Source organism: Chiloscyllium punctatum, chromosome 2, assembly GCF_047496795.1.
Source record: "Chiloscyllium punctatum isolate Juve2018m chromosome 2, sChiPun1.3, whole genome shotgun sequence".
Lineage (NCBI taxonomy): Eukaryota > Metazoa > Chordata > Chondrichthyes > Orectolobiformes > Hemiscylliidae > Chiloscyllium > Chiloscyllium punctatum.
Window position 1 is genome coordinate 42,460,019 of NC_092740.1, and position 21,730 is coordinate 42,481,748.

At 40.1% G+C, this 21,730-nt stretch overlaps 1 protein-coding gene across 2 annotated transcripts in view; it reads right to left on the minus strand.

The window, feature by feature from the left end:
* Nucleotides 1-21,730, minus strand: part of iqgap2 (IQ motif containing GTPase activating protein 2) — a 349,836-nt gene that overhangs the window by 279,192 nt on the left and 48,914 nt on the right. The gene's annotated exons all lie outside the window — the stretch shown is intronic.

Here is a 21,730-nt window from a genome sequence, read left to right on the forward strand (position 1 = left end):
AGGCGCTTCATTTTCGAACAGTAAATCTTAGCAGGACTTATACGCTTAATGGTAAGGTCCTGGGGAGTGTTGATGAACAAAGAGATCTTAGAGTGCAGGTTCATAGCTCCTTGAAAGTGGAGTTGCAGGTAGATAGGATAGTGAAGGCAGCGTTTGGTAGGCTTTCCTTTATTGGTCAGAGTATTGAGTACAGTAGTTGGAAGGTCATGTTGCGGCTGTACAGGACATTGGTTTGGCCACTTTTGGAATATTGTGTGCAATTCTGGTCTCCTTCCTCTCAGAAGGATGTTGTGAAACTTGGAAGGGTTCAGAAAAGATTTACAAGGATGTTGCCAGGTTAGAGGATTTGAGCTACAAGGAGAGATTGAATAGGCTAAGGCTGTGTTCCCTGGAGCGTCAGAGGCTGAGGAATGACCTTATCGAGGTTTATAAAATCATGAGGGGCATAGATAGGGTAAATAGACAAAGTCCTTTCCTTGAGATGGGGGAGCCCAGAACTAGAGGGCATAGAACAATACAGCACAGAACAGGCCCTTCGGCCCACGATGTTGTACCAAACATTTGTCCTAGCTTAAGCACCCATCCATGTACCTATCCAATTGCCGCTTAAAGGTCACCAATGATTCTGACTCTGCCACTCCCACAGGCAGTGCATTCCATGCCCCCACCACTCTCTGGTTAAAGAATATACCCCTGACATTCCCCCTATACCTTCCACACTTCACCTTAAATTTATGTCCCCTTGTAACACACTGTTGTACCCAGGCAAAAGGTCTCTGACTGTCTACTCTATCTATTCTCCTGATCATCTTATAAACCTAACCTAGGTTTAGGGTGAGAGGGGAAAAGTTATAAAAGAGACCTAAGGGGCAACTTTTTCACACAGAGGGTGGTGCGTGTGTTGAATGGGCTGCCAGAGGAAGTGGTGGAGGCTGGTACAATTGCAACATTTAAAAGACATCTGGATGAGTATAGGAATAGGACGGGTATGGGCCAGGTGCTGGCAGGTGGGACAGATTGGGCTGGGCGAGTTGGACCGAAAGGTCTGTTTCTGTGCTGTACGTCTCTATGACTACGAATATGGACAAATTATGAAGAAAAGAGAGGCCTGCATAGTTTTGGTTGTAAATGGTACTCTCTCAAACCTTATCTTCTCAAATACGTGGTCAATTTGAAAACCTGAAATTTAAACTGACCGGAGCCATTTTGCATTATCTCCACCTCCTATTATCTCTTATTACCTTCTGGTCCAACTTTGGAGCTAACCTTCAAAAAAGTAATTTAGATGCAACAGGTACTTAGAAGACAACTGGAATAACAAATTCCAGTCATGTTGAAAATTTAAAGTACTTTGCTTTCAAATTAAGCAGAGAAACATACTGAAAGCTAACTGTGTATTGTCGAGTCAGAATAAGAAAGTTGTTCCCAGGTTAAATATTCGACAAGTAATGTCTCCCAGCTTTTTAATCCCATGACCATTTTTATGCCATTCACATGAGAAGTCCATTCCATCACTTTTTCCCCACATATTTTCTCTTCCTTACCCCTTCATCTTACAGATACTTTCTATTCTTTTCAATTTTTGCTTTAAGTGATTGTAATACTGTATTATCATTCTCAGTAGGCTAACTGCCAAGTTCATCGCCTATCGTTTGCTTACTCTACGTCCTGTTAATTGAGTTTCTGAATCTGACCAAAAACTTAAAACTAATCTGACTTTCAGAGACACAGCATGTGAATAAAACAATCCACATTCAACTTCATGCTGTGAAATGCTACGTTGCAAAACAAATCAGAATTGAAGCTTTTTGGAAGGCTTATCAGCAGCACAAGGCACTTCAAAACCATAAGCCAGAGTGTTCTGGAAGCATCTAGTTCATACCACCACCCTTGGCTTTAGCTATCTGAGCTGGATGCATATGCTAAATTGAATGACATCATTCAAACATTTACGTAACAAAGAAAGAGGGGGCAGGGAAACAGGCTTCTAACTAGATTCAACATGCAAAAATCTAGTACATTTTTGCTATCCTCGAGACTATTGACCAACGGTTAATCCCAAAGGTTTATATTGCATTATTTAATAAATTATTGCTGTTATTCAAAAGAAACATCTGTTTCACTTAGGAGGCAGGATTCTAAGAAAAAGATTTACCATACAATCATAGAATTAGTTCACCATTACAGAGAGAGAGAGAGAGACACACACACACACACACACACACACACAGACAGACTTGTGGTGCTTGGGCTGATTTTGCTACCAAACTTGATGTAATTTTCCCATCACCAATATTGAGAAAGCAGCAGTACTAAAATCTGGTAATAGAAGCAAAATTAGGCTTTGACCAGGCAACACAGTGACATAACCACAAAACACAATCTGGGCTCAAGCCAAGAATGTTCCAATCTCAATTGGGGAATCATATGGAGGCCAGAAGTTTCACACAAGGAGGCAATAGCTCTCTTAATTCACGAAGGAAACCCCCACTGCTGGACAGATGACTCAGTAGATCTTAACATGTTTCAAATTAACTCTTCTACCAATGATGAAAACGTTTGACCTTGGGGGATAAAAAAGCAGCAGCTTAGAGCAGGCAATTGCAGCATGGAGCCTACTAGTCACCAGTGTAAAATTATACCTCTAGGTTTAGACACCTAGCAAGAAGTGTGGGATTGTTTAACAACTGAACCTCATTGCTTTCTGGAAAGAGCAATTGCATTATTCACTTTTGTCACATTTTAAAGCTTCACAAATTCATAGCTAGCTACAGGAAAAGGCAAAGGCTCAAATTTCACCATAAATGTTGTCAAACTAGCAATTCTCATAACAAAACTGGCAAAACAGCTTGACTGCAGGTTAAAAATCAATGAACCATAATTTTTGGGACAAGTTCTTAAGAGAACAGCATTTATAGAAACTTCTTTGTAATAAATGCTTATTCAAACAATATTGCCAGGCAATGAAAGACAGTTTTAAATGGGAGGACTATATCATAATGAAATTCTAAAAATCTAACATAGTAATTCTACTACAGTAAAGATGATTTTTAAACATGGATTAATAATAAAACTCAAAAATCTCCAGTCTGTTGGCTAGGACACAGACCTGTACCAAGATGATAAAACTGCCAAAAAAAAAGCTAATGCCCGCAGAAAGAATAACCTTGATGTGTTTTGAGTTAGTGGATTTCACCCGCAGCATTGGTAAAGACTGGTCTCAGACACAAGGGACTTTGTGGGTAAGGGGAATTTTTTTTTTTAAAAAAGTGCTTTATTCTCAATTGCTGGAATTCACTGTGATGGTATCCTAATATGCCAGCTCCTTTGGGACCATCCAGTCAGTCATCACCTTCAAGATAAATAGGGATTCAGATAAATTCAAGGGGAAGAGTTTACTAAGTTTGTAATATCTTTGCTTTAGGGCAACTGCAGTAAATGTGAGGTAATGCATTTATTAGTAACAGAAGAGGTGAGGTAAATCCTTGAATAATGTAACCTCGCACGGTCAAGGGCATGACAATTGATTCAATTTGTAAATCTCAGGTGAACAGCTGGTGATAAAATATAGCTATAGTCAAATAAGTAGTGAATGCTTGATTGGCATTTTTGGGGGAAAAAAAGAGTAAATTGCAATGAAACTTCAGTTTAAAGTACATTAACTACTTACCCAATCATACTATCAGCTGATGCCAATAGCGGGTGATGTGCAGTGAGTCCTAACATTGAATCATTAACCAGTTATCAAATCATATCAGCTAGTCACCATTTCGAATCTAAGGTCATGACAAGGAAGCAGCTGATAACGAATCATTTTTGCAACAACCATTAAAATTTTGGTGAGGGTAATGAAGGCATGTCTCCAATTATTCTAAAGCAAATCTGTACGCTCAATTTTCTCTAAAGAGTTGCTAACTGGAGATTTAATGCAAAAATAACTTTGTTGATTTTTAAAGATGGTATCAATCCTGATTGAAAGATTATTTCTTAGGATTTAAAATCAGCATTAGCCTCAAATTCCAGGAGTTTGCCCAGAGGACCAATGCAAGACTTTCACCAACATGTCACACCCAAGATACTTCTGTTGATCAGCCAAGAAAAAGTGCTAGCAATGTCAGGTGCATCACTTGGCAAGGCTGAAGGCAGAGATCTGTGAACAAGAATAGCATTTTAGATAGTCCACTGTATCTTTTTAAGTCAATGGTGCTATCCACACATTGTTAGACAGGTTTGAAGTATCTCAGGTGGTCAATGCCTGCACATTGACTGTAACAGAGGTCGTTTGCTCCTTAGCTCTAAGGTTTCACACTCCTGATGTACAGAAACACTTCACTTGTATCTGTATATAATACTTAATCAAATACAGGCTTTCTACTGAAGTGTAGAAGATCTCTCTCTCTCCCCACATACTTGTCCTAGACTGCTATGTTCTCTTTTACCTGATATCAGAGTCATGAGATTCATATAAATAATGATGTGATCTAACGTGATCAGTTACATCTTCACAAATTTCTCTCTACCTCACCTACATTATTCAAGGAGTTCACTGATGTATTTGCATGGTCTTTTGTAATCACGGTCATTGTTCACAACATTATTTCCATTATCACCCATCACCTATTTCTCCTCCCACCTGCTCAAAACTCTGAACTGGCCAGGTTGAAAGAGTGTGCAGGTGTCTTAAAATCAGTCTCAGTTCACCGCAATGATGATGGTACTCCATACTCTATCTCATGTAGGTATGCTATCCCATATTGCATAATAACCACAATAGATCTCCTTCACTCAAGTAAGATCAATGCCTTTTGTTTGCTCTGAATAACTTCAGACATTCTGACAAAACAAAATCTCGGTTGATCCATTTGTTGGACGACTGTGGCTTCTGACCTTCCTTTCCCTCAACTAGATTTGGTGCCCTGACTAAGTTTCCAACTGGAGTTGTACCACTTCAGCTGTTTTATTTTCCAAAAGCTGTTTTACACTCTTGGCTTTCAGGATTTGTGTTTGGCTTGAGGTTGTGTTTTAGAATTGGTACATCTGTTTTTATTCTCCTTCTCATGAAGGAATACTGCTGGCTAGCACCCATTATTGAATGGTGTTGCTCCATAACGGAGTAGAACTAATTCCCAGTCTGGATTCTTATGCAGTGACTTCACAGTCCTGACCGTTCTTTCTTCTGCAGTTTGACTGAGAACTGAAAACTTGTCACCTATTTGATGTTCACTCACAATTGAGATCTATTCTCCAGTACTAAACTCTTCTAGGAAACCCTGAAGCACCAGTATCATTTCTTGATAAAGTAACTGGTTCCTTAGGTACTTGGCTGTGCATTACTAAACACGACAAAATGCAATTCCGTATGCTCTGAAGTGCTGGTTATCATTGACTGTTGCATTCTTGTTCTGCATTTGTGCTACATAGATGTCCCACACAAAAACGTCTGAAGGATTTCTTTTCATATCACCTTTGGCCTGATTATTGTATGATCAGACACCAACAAATCTTCCACAATTGGTAGATGTGGCTCCTGCTCCAGTGGACTATATTTCAATCGATTCCTGATGAAGGGCTTTTGCCCGAAACGTTGATTTCGAAGCTACTTGGATGCTGCCTGAACTGCTGTGCTCTTCCAGCACCACTAATCCAGAATATATTTCAATCAATGTCACAGATTGGGTTCTCTTACCTTTGTGCACTCTTGGTCAGATTTCTAAGCTGCACAAATTGGCCAGAGTCTGCCATAACTTGCTTGTAAAGTATTGGTTATTATCACGGAATAGCAATCTACTTTTGTAAAATTAGGTCACCTTTTCCTGCTCAATTCAATGCTGCTCTCGAAAGTATATCTGCCAATGCCTGCACCTTGCCAGAACACATACTACACAATTGTTGTATCGTATCAGCTGAAGCCCAATTCTTTGCATATGGAGGGGCCTTCGAGGTTTCTTTCAATCCCAATAACATTACCAAAGTCTGTCTCAACGTGATATTTCAGTTACGTGAGGTTGTCCGCAAGCTTTTTAAATGCCACATAGCTGTTAACACTTCATCATCTATGGTTTTTGTTTTAGCTCTGTTAAATCTTTAACTATTAACTTTGTTAGTTTTGATAAGTTTCAGTGTTCCAACAGGTTGCACTTGAATAAGGACTGCTCTTGGCCCTGTAGATGACATAATGGCAGTTCTTGTGGAGCACGAGTCTACTTTCAATCGGCGAAAAGAATAGTAGAAACCAGCTTCTCTAAGATCCCTTCAAAAGCTGCAGCCTCTTCCTGACCCCAATCCTACTGATTATCTGTTTTCCCCCCAAAACATCTCGTGTTGATTAACATGAGCTCAAATGGAGAAAAAAAAGTGTCCAACCTGATTCTCCAAGCATATAAGCAATACATTATGTATATGCTTTGGCACCCAAAATTCATGGATAATTCATTTTTCTTGGAAAACAGTGGCAAGATTGGACAGTCAACATGGATTTACAAGAGGGAAATCACGTTTGTCAAATCTACTAGAATTCTTAGAGGATGAAACAGTAGAGTTGATCAGGGAAAGCCAATAGATGTGGTACATTTGGATTTTCAGAAGGCTTTCAACAAAGTTCCACATAAGGGATTAGTGTGTAAAACTAAAGCACGTGGGATTGGAGGTAGTTGTGGAGGGATGCAGGGAGTGTGTTGAGATGGACAGAAAACTGGTTAGCAGACAAAGGAGTAGGAACAAATGGGGCTTTTTTCAAAGGCAAGTAATGACTAGTGGAGCACCATAGGGATCAGTTTAGAACTCCAGCTGTTCACAGTATATATATTAATGATTTACATGAAAAAACTAAAAGCAATATCCCAAATATTTGCAGATGACATAAAGCTGGGTGGGAGGGTGAGCTGTGAGAAGGATGTAGAGATGTTTCAGTGTGACTTAAACAAGCTGAGTGAGTGGGCAAATGCATAGCAGATGCAACATAATATGGATAAATGTCATGTGATCCACTTTGGGAGCAAATAACAAGGCGGCAGATTATCTGAATGGCTATAAATTCAGAGAGGGGACCATGCAATGTGACCTTGGTATCCTTGTATACCAGTCATTAAAGATAACCATACCAGGTGCAGCAGGCAGTAAAGACGACAAATGAAGACCAATGTATGCAGGAATAGGATTATGGTGAGTGGTAATGCAAGCTAGGTTTGTTCAATAGATCATTTCAGTTGCATGGCAATATAATCTTTTGCTATAAATTCTGAGTCTTATAATCATGTTCCACAGCCACCTGGTGAAGGAGCAGTACTTCCAAATAAACTTGTAGGACTGTAACCTAGTGTTGAGAGATTTTTAATTTTGCAGACAAGACATACCTGGACAGTTTTCCATATTGTTGGGTAGATTCTGAACAGCTTAGCCTCAGGGCACAGCCACTTTTGAAGCAAACGTCCAGAGTACCATTTCTGGAAAATTGTGAAGAACTGTAACCATTACAGTATCTAATGTCTTCAGTCATTTCTTGATATCAAATGAAGTGAATTAAATTAGTTCACGACGGACATCTGTGATACTGAGAGCTTCAGAAACAGGCTGAGATTGATCATCCACTCAGCACTTCAGGCTGATGATTGTATTTGCTTCCGTGGCATTGATGTGCTGGGCTGCCCTATCATTGAAGATAGGGCAACTTCATGTACAAGTTCAAACAAGACTTCTTTGCTGCACAGGATCTCCAACCAGCAATATACACTTGATATATGGATAACATTTTCTTCCTCTGGACCACGGTAAAGAGTCACTGAAACAACTACACAGTGATATCAATAAGTTTCATCAGACTTACCATGGACTACTCTTTAGTATCTATCTCATTCTTGGACACACACATCTCTATCATGGATAAGCACCTCAGTACCTCACTCTACCGCAAACCCACAGATAACCCATGATGTTCGAGCTTCCACCCTAAACATATTAAAACAGCTATCCCCTACAGACAAGCCCTACGCATACAAAAGGATCTTTTCAGATGAGGAGGAATGTGATGGACACCTGAAGGTGCTCAAGGATGACCTCATAAGAACAGGGTATGATGTTCAACTTATTGATTGCCAATTCAAATGTGCCACAGCGAGAAACCATAATGACCTCCTCAGGAGATAGACACAAGATGGAATCGATAGGGGAATCCTTCATTGTCCAGTACTTCCTGGGAGTAGAGAAACTACGCCATGTTCTTTGTAGCCTGCAACACATTATCAATGAGGATGAGCACCTCGCCAAGGCCTTCCACACGCTTCCATTTCTCACCTTTAAACAACCGCCAAACCTTAAACAGACATTGTTCACAGCAGACTGCCCAGCCTTCAAGGCAACATCAACCACAACACCTTACAACCCTGTCATGGCAACCACAACAAGACGTGTCAGTGTTGACATGGATACTACCATCAAACGTGGGCACACCACCCACCATGTACACAGCAGGTAATCATGTAACTCAGCCAACGTTGTCTGTCCATCTCATATGTTGCAGGCAAGGATGCCCCAAGGCATGGTACATTGGCAAGACAAAGCAGGCACTATAACAACGGCTGAATGGATACCACGCAACAATCAGCAGGCAGGAGTGCACCCTCCCAGTCAGGGAACACTTCAGCAGCCAGGCAGATTTGGCCTCGGATCTTCAGGTGACCGTCCTCCAAGGCGGACTTCAGGATATGCAACAATGCAGAGTGGCCAAGCAGAGGTTGATAGCCAAGTTCAGTACCCACGAGGATGGCCTCAATCGGAACTTTGGGTTCATGTCACAATACAGGTGAATTTACTACACCATACACACTCACACATACTTACATTTTCACACACTCATACAGACCCTGTCTCATACATGCTCTCTCTCAGGCGTGCCCTACCTCTCACACACACTCAACCATGTGCACACCGTCTCACAGACATATACTCCATCACACTCGCACACATAAAAAAAAACACACACACACGTCTATGGGGTCAATTTGCATTTGCAAATACCATTCTATTTTGTTCAAAAAGCACACACTCTGTCAATAGTCAATAATTTTTATAATCCACATGACATTTTATAAATTCCTACTTCAGAAAAAGAACCAGTCTGACTCAAGACAGACTCTAACCTGGAGAAAGTGAGGACTGCAGATGCTGGAGATCAGTGCTGAAAAATGTGTTGCTGGAAAAGCTCAGCAGGTCAGGCAGCATCCAAGGAGCAGGAGAATTGACGTTTCTGGCATAAGCCCTTAGAAGGCTTAGAAGCCATTAGAAGGGCTTATGCCCGAAACATAGATTCTCCTCAGACTCTAACCTCACACTTTTATTGCATCGTCTGAACAGAGATATCACTTTTTAAAAAAGCTGTCTCAGGAATGTGACTTGAAAGTAGTTCTGGAATTTACATATTAATGAAATGAAACCTGCAACCCATTCTAAAAGATGAAAGACTAAACAGCAATCTAGGTTTGTTCATTAGATCATGGGTGTATGACACTTTGATCTTTTGCTATAAATTCTGTGTCCTATGATTCTACTCCACTAGCTACCTGAAGGACCAGCACTCTGAAAGCTTGTACTTCCAAATAAACCTGTTGGACTATAACCTGGTGTCAGGTCATGAACATTGTCCACCCCAGTTCAACACAGACACCTCCACATTCTGTCACATGTAGACACGGACTGCTTTATTATTGGAGGATTTGTCGATGGAACTACATAGTCTAAGAATTATTTGTGAACACACTAGGTTACTAAATATTTTAATCACACTGCGATATTTGACAGAAATAACAATTCCTGCCACTTAGACTAGTCAGGGTCCAGCTACAATCACGTGTGAAACTGAACACAAAATCTGAACAAAACATATCTGAACAAGTGACCATTTTCAAAGCACAGACTATTCCATTTTCTCCTAGGATCACACTCATCCTTAACCTCTTTGCATACTGCTTCAAGTACAAGTTGTACACGTTTACAATTCAATAGGTGAAAATCCATTTGTGTTAGTTCCAGGCTAACCACTGCCACAATCACACCACATAATTGTCTATTTTTTGTTGCTATTAAAAAGTAACTGAAAAGACACCAAAGTCAAGAAAGGATAACTTTATGATTAATTCAGTTAATGGCAAAAATACAGACAAGTTATTTCCTGTTGCAGTAATTAACTACAACACAGAGGGCATGCCATTTACCATAGCATTCAAATGAAAGACATTCTAGCCAACTGCAAAACAGCACATCTACAATAAAAAACAAACAAAAAAATCTGGATATTCCAAAAGACAGGCTCTTCCATACTGGGTCTGAAATATTAAGGACACTTCAACTTTTAAAAAAAATTAGTTAAGTGCCCATTTGAACAAGTGAAATTAACTGTAAATGTCATATCAAACAACAAATTCCACAACATCTCCTTAACTGCCATTTCTAATATACATAAATCAGTTTCTTTCCCTTTGATGATTTACTTATAAATGAGCTTTAAGCCTAATTCCCTTGTGGAATGGTTAACGGTCAACTGATTTCACCCATGGGCTACAAATAGCACCTCAAAGATTTGGCCTTTGGTCACTGTCAAAAAGGCTACAGTATCAAAACACAAAATTTGGCAACTCAAGTCACACTCTCCCAGATGCTCTGAAAGTTTAGCAGTTATATTAATATGGTAAAAGGAAGCAGGTGTGAATTTCAGTTTCTCAATGTTTATGATAAATTTTACAATGCTAAACTTTCAGCATGAAAACAATTCTGTTAATATCTTGCCAGATTTCATAGCTTGCACAGTCAATTGTGTAAAAATTGCACTTATTGTTTTACTTTTAATAATTGACATAACACCGGATAACTTTTCAGTTCAAGTACTTGTGTCATCTGGATTTAAGCCAAGTCCACTCACAAGCATTTGCAAAGCCATTTCCCACTCCAATTATCCAAAACAAAAATTATCTTTCACCCAAGGCAAAATAAAAATAAAGCAAAAATGTAAAAGGATGATGCTTTCAAAATGTACTAATCAAAATGTCCCTTCAATTTCAGTACAGTATAACATTTCAAACTTCCTGGGTGCAACACAAAATTATCTTTGTGGCATGACATTGGATCAGAGAACACTTGCCTTGATTATACAAAGCAGATAATCCTGGTCTTTAAATCACCAGTTCAGGTATCATTAAGCCTGAGAGGAGAAATGGTTTTGTACCAACCTGAGCAATTGTCTGAATATCTATTTTCAAAACTTTTCAAGTCTTTAATAACTTGCATTAACATAACACCTTTAGCGCAGTAAAGCATCCCAAAGCACCTCATACAAGAGTAGCTAAACAAATATTTTCTCGACTTGTGATCAAGAATCATCAGGAGAAATAAAAAACGCTAAAAAAAATCTAATAATGGTTGAATGCACAGTATCCAACAATATGGCAACAGAATGAGAGATGCACAAGATGCCAGTATTCTCATTGCTTTAGAGCAAGAGTAGGTTGCAGAGATTGGGAAAGAAGGGGCCATGAAGGAATCTGAACTGGAGCACAAGAATGATAAACGTCAAGGGAGGTGTAGACTACGAGTCAACACAAGTCAGCAAACACAAGAGCGAGAGAAAAGTAGCATGTGGCACTAGCTAACATATCGCTAGAGTTTTGCATGAGCTCAAGTTTATGCTGCATGGAAGGTCAGAGGCCAACCAGGACAGCACTGGAATATTGATTCCAAGTCTAACAAATAACACTGTTTACCTGATGCTGACATTCTAAAGACAGACGCAAGGTAGCAGTGATATTACAACATAGATAGGCAGGGTGACGAGGAGGATAAAATGGCAGGAGCTTTCTCTGGGGTCAAACAGGATGCCAACATCACAATCTGCTTGACTGAGTGTAAGGCAGTAGTTTTAGGTGGGGGGAGTTGGGGGCGGGGGCACAGAGATAGTGCCCTGGCAACAGAAATTTTTGGGTGAAGATAATGCCTTCAATTTTTCCTTTCTTTTGAATTGGGTGGAATTACGCCTCATTCTGTAGACATTGCCTGACAACAAAGATTCAGTGGAGGAATTAGGGAAGGGTAATGAGAACACCAGTTACTATGATGATGCTATCAGCTTCCATATTTATATCATTGATTAATGTTGCACAGGGTGAAATGCAGATCAGAATTGGGGGTGGGGAGAAATAAATCCTTGGAGAAATGCAAAGTAATGGTGCAGGCATTCAGAAACCATTGTAGGTGCTGCTCGGGTTACATCCAAATAAGGAAAACAAAAATGGCTAATGCAGCCCACTCAGTTGGACAACTGCCATTGGAAGAGGATGGTTTGGTCCATCTGAGTTTTACTGTAACTTCTTCTCCACACCCATCCTTCTGCAAAGAGTCAGATGTACAGCATGGAAACAGACCCTTCAGTCCAACTCGTCTATGCCGACCAGATATCCCAACCTAATCCAGTCCCACTTGCCAGCATCTGGCCCATATCCCTTCAAACCCTTCCTATTCATATACCCATCCAGATGCCTTTTAAACATTGCAATTGTATTAGCCTCCATCACTTTCTCTGGTAGCTCATTCCACATAGATTTCCTTATTTCAGCAAATTGGCGCTTAAAATGGTGTCAAAAAAGTACCACCCTGGATTCAGCAAAAACAGGAATCAATTAAGGAATTTATCTCTAGACTTAAAAGGTTTTTGGTCTCCTGGAGACCATTAATAGTATATCCTGGCTTCCACAAATCCAAGATGAAGACATCGCTGTACTAACTGAAATTCAATAACTAAAATACATGATTTCAAATTGTTTTAAAAGTGGCACCTGGTATAATTACACATTTCCCTAAGCTATTAACTTTAGCATTGCTTAAATAAAAAGACACACTGTTGAAGTTTTGCACTCATCAGGCTAGAATTGCACAAATACCAAAACTTCAAGTAATTATCAATTTGTACTGCACGAGGACAAAGACAGTCTGAAGAGAGTCAACTTACCTTGTTCAAATTTGAACAAAACTTGGCAAGAAACTGTTCCTTGGTGCATTCTCCATGGTAATGCCTCTACCAATCAGAATCCACTTGTCAACTAATCAGTACCTTCCTTTCATACAGTAACTATTGCTGTTCCCTTTGAGACATTGGATTCTTAAAATTCTGCTTTGTGTGCACACATCAAACAGCTTTGACAGCATGTCGTTTATCAACAATACTTAGGTTCTGTATGACAAAGTAACTATTAACTTTAGTTATATTTGTCGTTCAAGGAAATGTGTTAAAAGGCTCTGATTACAGAATATGGATTTCATTAACAGGTTACCAAAAAACACAATGTTTTAATTCTTCCCTTTGCAGCTGAAACTTTACTAGTGTCTATACAAGACAGCAGTAACTCTACTCTCTCTTCATGCAGAACAAGCTATTCATTGAAGTTCATATTTCAGTTCGGTGACCCATACTACACATTTGGTATAAACAAATCACTTTTGGGGAAAAATGTGGAGCTGAACTCTAATCCAAAAGCACAGTGATTTATTTAGAATTTATGTACCTCATATTATGGATACTATATGTCATAACTTCTTGCTCAGTCTACCAAAGTCAACAAATAAATTGAAATCTCTCACGATAAATTCATTTTATATTTCTGTGAAATAGACACATTAAATCAGGATGATTTTTGAATTCGTTAAAAAGACAAGTATTTTAGATTTCTCAGAGTTAAGAGATTATAAAAAAGTAAATTAATAATAGGTAATGGTTTTTCTGTCATTTAATTCACTAATGAATAGTAATATGTACAAAATTGCTGGAAATATGAAGATTGATCAATGTTCAAAGACTTGTACCAGAACAATTATCTAATCCTCCTGCATATATTGTTGGTATATATGTTTATTTGCTTTTAATTTAGCTTTTGAATAATGGTTTCTTTTCACAAGGTAATCATTGTGTAAAAGGTTGAAGAGAATTGGGAGCATGTGCTATAATTATACAATTATAAACAGACCGGATTATCTGATTGCATAAAGACAACTCATCAACAGGAAACTTCCAGAGAAAATTTTCTCTGTAATTGATGCGCCTCCACATCTCACCAATCTTGACCACATCCACATCAAGCCTTAAGCATGCCCATTCTCGTTTGTACCCATCCTTACCATCACAAGAACCTGAAATTTCAATTTGACTGGGTTTTCTACATACGTTGCCTTCAAGAATGAAGTTTCTCTTTGGGCGCCATATCTCAGGAAGGATGTACTAGCCGTAGAGCATGTTCAGAGAAGATTCACAAGCAATGAAAAACTTTACATGAGGAACGTTTCAGGATCCTGGTTCTATACTCAATTGGGTTTAGAAGGATGTGTGGAATATAATTGAAACATACAGAATACTGAATGGCCTGGACAGGGTGGATATTGGGAAGATGTTTTCAGTGGTAGGAGAGACGAGGACCCGAGGGCACAGCCTTAGCGTAAAGGGAAGACTTTTTAGAATGGAAAGAAGGAGAAACTTCTTCAGCCAGAGAGTGGTGAATCTATGGAATTCATTGCCATTGAAGGCTGTGGAGATCAGGTCATTGAGTATATTTAAGACTGAGATAGGATTCTTGAGTATCAAGTAGATCAAGGGTTTCAGGGAGAAAGCAAGAGAATGGAGTTGAGAAACTTATCAGCCATGATTGAATGGCAGAGTGGACTCGATGGGCTAAGTGGCCTAATTTCTGCTTGTATGTCTTATGGTCAGTGCTGTTGGCTGGTATTCAACCATTCTTAACATGACAGACTACACGCTAAGTGAAAAAAATGTATACAAGAATGTTAACAGGGCATTTATAGTCCAGAACAGGGTGAGAGAAGCTCAATTATGTTGGACATTGAATCAAGTAATGTCATAATCCAGTGGTCCCATCATTAGAAAAGTTTGTCTCAAAGTATGACTGTGATATAATAATTCTGAAATATAGATTTCTTAAACATAGGTTAAAATGTGATGCCAGTGGATCTACAAGGATCTTCATTTTACTCACTTTATCAGTTTATTCAATTGGTTTTGCAAAATCATGATTTCAAATCTCAGTTAAATACAAGTGCACATTGAGGTTGTTATTGTATATCTCTGGCAATGAAATTTAGAACAATCTTCAGTTTTGCCCAGGGGGAAATTGCACAGCCAGAGACTGACAGAGACAGATTTCGCCTGCTACCCTAAACACTGTTTAACTCAGCTCCCAGGTTGTTGGGTCAGGTCTCATGAAATATGGTGAAGGCACCACGATCAGTCCTTGCACCTCAAAAGGAACACAGAGGTTTATAATCACTGAAAAGAAAACACACCAGTGCTGAACAGATTGCTAGGCCAGCGTGTTCAGGATTAAATGGGAGGAAATATTGTGTTTTTTCAATGACAACACAACTCAACCCATTTCACCAAATACCAAGAACTGCCCAAGCAATATCATTCCAACTAATCATTCCTTGCACCAAAGTTTAGATTAGATTAGATTACATTACAGTGTGGAAACAGGCCCTTCGGCCCACCAAGTCCACACCGCCCCGCCGAAGCGCAACCCACCCATACCCCTACATCTACCCCTTACCTTACACTACGGGAAATTTAGCATGGCCAATTCACCTGACCTGCACATCTTTGGACCGTGGGAGGAAACCGGAGCACCTGGAGGAAACCCACGCAGACACGGGGAGAACGTGCAAACTCCACACAGTCAGTCGCCTGAGGCGGGAATTGAACCCAGGTCTCTGGCGCTGTGAGGCAGCAGTGCTAACCACTGTGCCACCGTGCCGCCCATTAAAATTCAATTTACTGAACAAGGGATCGTACAAAAATTAACTGCTACACTTCGTGCGTTATGACTTTTTTTTTGAGTGTATAGAAACAGCGACTTGCAAATCTCGCCTAACTTGTTCATATGATAATATGTGAACCTGAGCAGTGAGCAAATAAGAAACAGGAATGGGAATAGGCCATTCAGCCCACCCCACCATTTTACAAGCTAATGGCTGATTAAATCCAGACCTCAACTCCTTTTTTTGTGCCAGCTGATTGTAGCTCTTAACTCCTCAATGTTTCAAAATCCATTGACTGTTTTTTCAAATACTTTCAGTGATCTACATAACTCTCTAGGATAGAGAATTCCAGACATTCATTACCCACTGAGAGAAGAAATTCCTTTGCATCTCAGCCTTAAATGAATGCCCACTTTATTCTGAAACTATAACCCCTTCTTCAAAACCTTCCAATAGTTGAAATATCTTCGCAACAGGCCTCTGAAGAATCTTGGATGTTTCAACAAAGTCACCCCTCAGTCTTCCAACTTCTTGTGAATCAACCTAGTGAACCGTGTTTGAACAGCCTCCAATGCTGGTTTATCCTTTTACAATACAGGGATCAAAACTATATACAATACTCCACATGCAGCCTCAACAACATCCTGTATAGTTGTAACAAGACTTTGATTTTTAAACTCCCAATCCAGAGCAATAAAAAAAGGACAAAATTTAATATGATATCTTAATCACTTGCTGCATCTGCATGCTAATTATCTTTTGTGAACAAGCACACCCAGATCCCCCTGAACTGCAGATTATTTTTAAAAACTCTCTTCATTTAAGCAACACAATCTTAATTGAGCTGTCCCAGTGCAGCTACAACAAAAGGTATCTACTTATCAACATGGAAAACTTCCAATACATGTCCTCGACATAAAATGCAGAAAACAAAAGTGTGATATGGCCAGTTTGTGTCTCTTTAGCAAAGAGTGACAGATAGTAGCACAGGCAATAATACCAAGCAGCACTTGCAGAGCAACAACCTGTATATAACCTCTAACAACCTTGCCACAGCTTGGATTCCACTAAAGACACTGAACTCCTGACCTTAACACAGCCATGGAAAAAAAAGAGCTGACCTCTAAAAATGAGGAGAGAATGACTACCCGCGACATCAACGCAACATTTGTCCGAGTGTGGATTCAAGGCACCCTGGCAAAAATCAAGCTTAATTGGAGTCAAAGGGAAACTTACCATTGGTTGGAATCATAATGGCAAGTGACTGTAATTGTTGCAGGTCAGCGATCTCAGTCCTAGGATATCAGTGCAGACATTCCATTGGGAATTGCCTAACCATTTTCAGCTGCTTCATCAATGGCCTTTGCTCTATCATCCATATAAGGTATGTCACTGATGATTGCACAAAGTTTAATACTACTGGCATACACAGATACTAAACGAGTCCATGTTCATATGGACAATATTCAGATGAGGCTGATAGTAGCAAATCCATCACTTACAATACACTGGTCAGGGGTTTGATGGGATACCCTCCATTTGTCTGGATGAGTGTGGTTCCAACACACAAGTTTGACCCTGCCCTAGACAAAGCAGCATTCCTGTACACCATCCCAAGCTGACCAAAAGCAGGAACAGTGTGCACCATACACAAGATGCATGCATGTAACTTGCCAAGTCTCTTTCAGCAACACCTTCCAAATTGGTGATCTCCATCACTGGGAAGGACCCAGTTAACAGAAAAATAAAACTAAGAACTTCAGCTGGTAGATACTCAAAACAAAATGGAAATTGCTGGAGAAACTCAGCATGTCTGACATCTCTGTGGAGAGAAAACAGAGTTAAGATTGCAAGCCCAGTGACCCTTCTTCAGAACTGGACATGGCGAAAAGAAATAGGGAAATAACATTATCCTCTTGCTCATCTCTCCACGCTTCAGGCTCACTGCCTTTATTCCTGATGAAGGGCTTTTGCATGAAACGTCGATTTCGAAGCTACTTGGATGCTGCCTGAACTGCTGTGCTCTTCCAGCACCACTAATCCAGAATCTGGTTTCCAGCATCTGCAGTCATTGTTTTTACCTCTCTGAAATAACATTATCAGCAGATTCTTGGGAAGCTTGGGACTGTACCACCACTTAGAGTCATAGAGATGTACAGCACGGAAACATACCCTTCGATCCAACTCGTCCATGCCGACCAGATATCCCAACCCAATTTAGTCACACTTGCCAGCACCTAGCTCATACCCCTCCAAACCCTTCCTATTCATATACCCATCCAGATGCCTTTTAAATGTTGCAATTGTACCAGCCTCCACCACTTCCTCCGGCAGCTCATTCCATACACACACTACCCTGTGTGTGAAAATGTTGCCACTTTCGTCTCTTATATCTTTCCCCTCTCACCCTAAACTTGTGCCCTCTAGTTCTGGACTCCCCCACACCAAGGAAAAGACCTTGTTCTATTTATCCTATTCTTGCCCCTCATAATTTTGTATACCTCTATAAAAGGTCACCCCTCAGCCACCGATGCTCCAGGGAAAACAGCCCCAGCCTGTTCAGCCTCTCCCTATAGCTCAGATCCTCAAACTCTGGCAACATCCTTGTAAATCTTTTCTGAACCCTTTCAAGTTTCACAACATCCTTCTGATAGGAAGGAGACCAGAATTGCACTCAATATTCCAACAGTGGCCTAACCAATGTCCTGTACAGCTGCAACATGACCTCCCAGCTCCTGTACTCAATACCCTGACCAATAAAGGAAAGCATACCAAATGCCTTCTTCACTATCCTATCTACCTGCGACTCCACTTTCAAGGAACTATGAACCTGCACTCCAAAGTCTCTTTGTTCAGCAACATTCCCTAGGACCTTACCATTAAGCATATAAGTCCTGCTAAGATTTGCTTTCCCAAAATGTTTTCAAGTTCCCAGAAACGCCTCCTGAAACAGAATCTCATATTGTCCCTAAAACTTTGCCTTCTCTGCAAAGTTACTGATCTTCCTGTAAAAGCAGGTGAACTACAGCACAACATAAGTGTTGCATTCATTTCCAAATAAACCACATTGTAATTCTCTTCAATCCCAAAAACAAATCCAAACAGTTCCACATTTTCCAATTTTACTCTCCGTCCTTAAATAGAAGTGTATATTCCCAACAATTCCCAGCATGATTTGGACATGGGCTCGGAATAACAAATAATAAACAACACAAATGCCAGACAATGACTACAAAGGCACTACAATTACTAACTTCCATACCACCACAGTGGGCAGTCACTGTTGACAAGTAACTGGTGCAGCCATAACAATGCTGTAAGTACAGGTTCACATCAGAAGCTTGATATCCTTGTGACTCCCTCAAAACCTGTTCACCATCTGCAAGGCACAAGAGTGTAATGGAATCCTTTCCATTTACCTGAAAGGGTGAAGCTTCAACAACACTGAAGTAACTCAACACAATCCAGGACAATGCATCCCACGTGATAAATACCTAATTGACTGCATTAACAATTAATTCTCCACATGATTGGTGCACTATGTTTGTAGAATATACCATCTGCAGGATGCACTGGAGTAACTCAACACTCCTTCATCAGCATCTTTCCAACTATGAACCAGAAGTATCCTGTTCCTCTGGTTGGTAGACAGATGGGAACATCTTCATCTGCAGTTTTACTTCTGAGTTTCACACTATCTTAACTTGGAACTATATTACTGTTCCTTCATTGTCACTGTATCAAAATCAAGGAATCGGGATCCTGCATCACAGAGGGTGCAGCTATTAAAGCAGCTAACTCATTACCAGTATCTTTGGGTAATTAGGAACAGGTGAGAAATTTTGGCCTTGACTGATACTCACCTTGCTTGATCTAATTAATAAAAAGAATTTTTTTTCATTCAGCTGCAAGATTTATATTTGCCAGGATTAAGGCACCCATTTCACAATAGATATCCTAAACTAATCTAGTCTCATTTGGCACATATCCTTCTGAGCCCTTTCTATTCATATACCCATCCAGATGCCTTTTAAAATGTTGTAATTGCACCAGTGTCCACCATTTCCTCTGGCAGCTCATTCTATAAACACACCATCCTCTCCATGAAAACATCGCCCCTTAGGCCCCTTTTTAAATCTTTCCACTGTTACCTAAACCTATGCCCTCTAGTTTTGGACACGCCCATCTCAGAGAAAAGACCCTATCCATGCCTCTCATGATTTTATAAACTGCTATAAAGGTCACTACTTAGCCTCCAATGCTCCAGGGAAAATAGTCCCAGCCTATTCAGCCTCTTCTGATAGCTCTAACTCCCCAATCCTGCCAACATCCTTGTAAATCTTTCTGAACTATTCAAGTTTCACAACATCCTTCCAATAGCAGAGAGACCAGAATTGAATGCCATATTCCAAAAGCAACCTAACCAACATCCTGTAGAGCTGCAACATGGTATCCCAATTCCTATACCCAATATAGGCAAATGCTTTTTCACTATTTTATCTACCGGAGACTCCACTTTCAAGGAGCTATGAACCTGCACTCCAACCCTGGCAATATCCTTGTAAATCTTTTCTGAACCCTTTCAAGTTTCACAACATCTTTCCGATAGGAAGGAGACCAGAATTGCATGCAATATTCCAACAGTGGCCTAACCAATGTCTTGTACAGCCGCAACATGACCTCCCAACTCCTGTACTCAATAGCCTAACCAATAAAGGAAAGCATACCAAATGTCTTCTTCACTATCCTATCTACTTGCGACTCCACTTTCAAGGAGCTATGAACCTGCACTCCAAGGTCTCTTTGTTCAGCAACACTCCCTCGGACCTTACCATTAAGTGTATAAGTCCTGCTAAGATTTGCTTTCCCAAAATGCAGCACCTCGCATTTATCTGAATTAAACCCTTTGTCCCATATGATCAAAATCCAGCTGTAATCTGAGGTAACCTTCTTCACTGTCCACTACACCACCAATTTTGGTGTCAACTGCGAACTTAGTAGCTCTATTTCCTATGCTCACATATAAATCATTTACAATCAATGATAAAATGCAGTGGACCCAGCATAGGTGTCTATGGCACATCTCAGGTCACAAGCCTCCAGTCTGAAAAGCAACCCACCACCAACCTGTCTCCTATATTCAAGTCAGTTCTGTATCCAAATGGCTAGCTCTCCCGGTTTTCTGTATGAACTCAATCTTGCTAATCGGTCTCCCATGGGAAACCTTGTCCAATGCCTTACTGAAGTCCATATAGATCATGTTCACTGCTCTGCCTTCATTAATCCTCTTTGTTACTTTTTCAAATAACTCAATCAAGTTTGAGAGACACGATTTCCCCACTTAAAACAGACTATTGAACTTTTACCTTCGTTCCTCTGCTTAATATCAGAAAGGACTGTAATGTTAACTTTTAACTTTATTTCTTTATGTTTCTCTGAAGAACAACAGTAATGTTTTACTTTTAACTTGGTTTCTCTATGCTACTATTTGCACGCAAGTACGTTTGTACCCAAGATGGCTCCATGTGGGGTGACATGGTACAGGAGTACAATGAAAAATGTACTTGAGACCACATTACAATAAAGCTTAAACCTAAATCAGATGAAGTAACTGGAGATGGCTGGACCTTGGACACGACCCTGCTGAAATCCTGCAACGTTTTGGTGTCAGAGAACTCGTCCCCACAATCACACCACGTTCATTCTCTACTAGGCATGGCTCCAGCTAACCAGGAACCTTCCTCCTGATTTCCATTGACTTCATTTTTCCAAGAGTGCCTTAATAGCACATTTGGACAAATGTATAATGTCAGGGGCAATCCCTCCCAGCTCACTTAATTTCAGCTCTTTTTTCCTATATGTGACTCAAGGCTGTTAAGTCTGGAGCCAAATGAGCCCAAAATAAATGTTGAAAAGCATTCAACATAATATG